Genomic DNA, 1,242 nt, shown 5'->3' with positions numbered 1-1,242 from the left:
AGAGGCCATCAGCCAGCGCCGGGCTGGGGGCTGCCTGGGTCAGCAGCGAGGGCAGCCCGGGTGGCCCCACTGGGGAAGGAGAGGGGGAAAAAGCTCCTTGCACCCACCCTGGCTGCGGGAAATGTGATGTTTTGGAGGCTGGTCACCATCAGGATTGGGGAGTTGCCTTGAGGGGCCACCCCAGATGTTTCCCTCTGCCCACATCTGCTCCCAGGGTCAGGCAGGAAGGTGAGAGGGGATGGGAGAGGCTGCTCAGCAAAAGCTCTGTGACCGAGCAGCTTCTGGGGTGAACATTGCCCTCCTCACCCCAAACTGCTCCCTGTTTGGTGCTACACGACAGAGCCGCAGCACCTCTCCATCTGCTCTCACACGGCAGCAGGGACACGTCTCCTGTGGATGCCAGACAAGCTCCAAGCTCAAGGTCTTGAGTTGAACACCGCCTTGCTAAGATGACCAAAAAAGTCACCAGAGCAGGACTGGCAGCTGCTGGTGATGACCAGGGTAGGCAGCGACAGCAGCTTGGGCACCAACTGCATCCAGATGTGGTGCCACATCTCTGGAGCACACCAAGATCCACCTCTGCCATACTGTGGCCACCAGCGCTCCCATCAGAAGCTGCTGTGTCTCCCAGGGTACATGGCACAAGCCCAGATCCCTTGGAGAAAGAAGGGTTTTTTTGTCCACACCAGCCATCAGATACTCCCAGGAGGGGCAGGAAGAACAGAGGCTGGAAGGCAAAGAGGTTCTCACCTTGTCCTGAGCCAAATACCTGAAACTGCTGGCTGCATGACCAGGAGAGGATAGGATAGTCCTCAGCCTTGCTCTTCCTGGGCTGCATGGATGGTTAAAAGCCTTAGGGAGCAGAGGTTTGGAGAAGTCAGATCTGGCAGTTAGAGTACCAGCCTCCACTGTGGAGACTCGGACTTGGCTTTCTTGCTTTGTCACAGGTGCCCTCTGTGCTCCTCAGAAAATGAGCGAGTCCTCCCTGCGCATTGGAGGGTTGCCCTCACAATTGTGAAAGCTTCATAACATCACTGTGGCAGCATGTCCTTAAGCAAAGCTTGTGCCGCTGAGGTTCCTCCACTCCTGGAGGCTTGTTTTGACTGCCTTGGGCTCAAATCCCATCCTGTGTAGACTAATGCCTCCTTGGAAGAGCGATGGCAGCAGCTGAGAGCCTCCTAGAAACCTTCCTGTGGTTTCCAACTTCTTGTTTCCCTTATCGCTTCAGCACACCCTTCCCCT

The sequence above is a fragment of the Antrostomus carolinensis genome, unplaced genomic scaffold (genome assembly GCF_000700745.2).
Source record: "Antrostomus carolinensis isolate BGI_N321 unplaced genomic scaffold, ASM70074v2 scaffold32275, whole genome shotgun sequence".
Taxonomy (NCBI): Eukaryota; Metazoa; Chordata; class Aves; order Caprimulgiformes; family Caprimulgidae; genus Antrostomus; species Antrostomus carolinensis.
Note: the sequence above shows the minus strand (reverse complement) of the source record.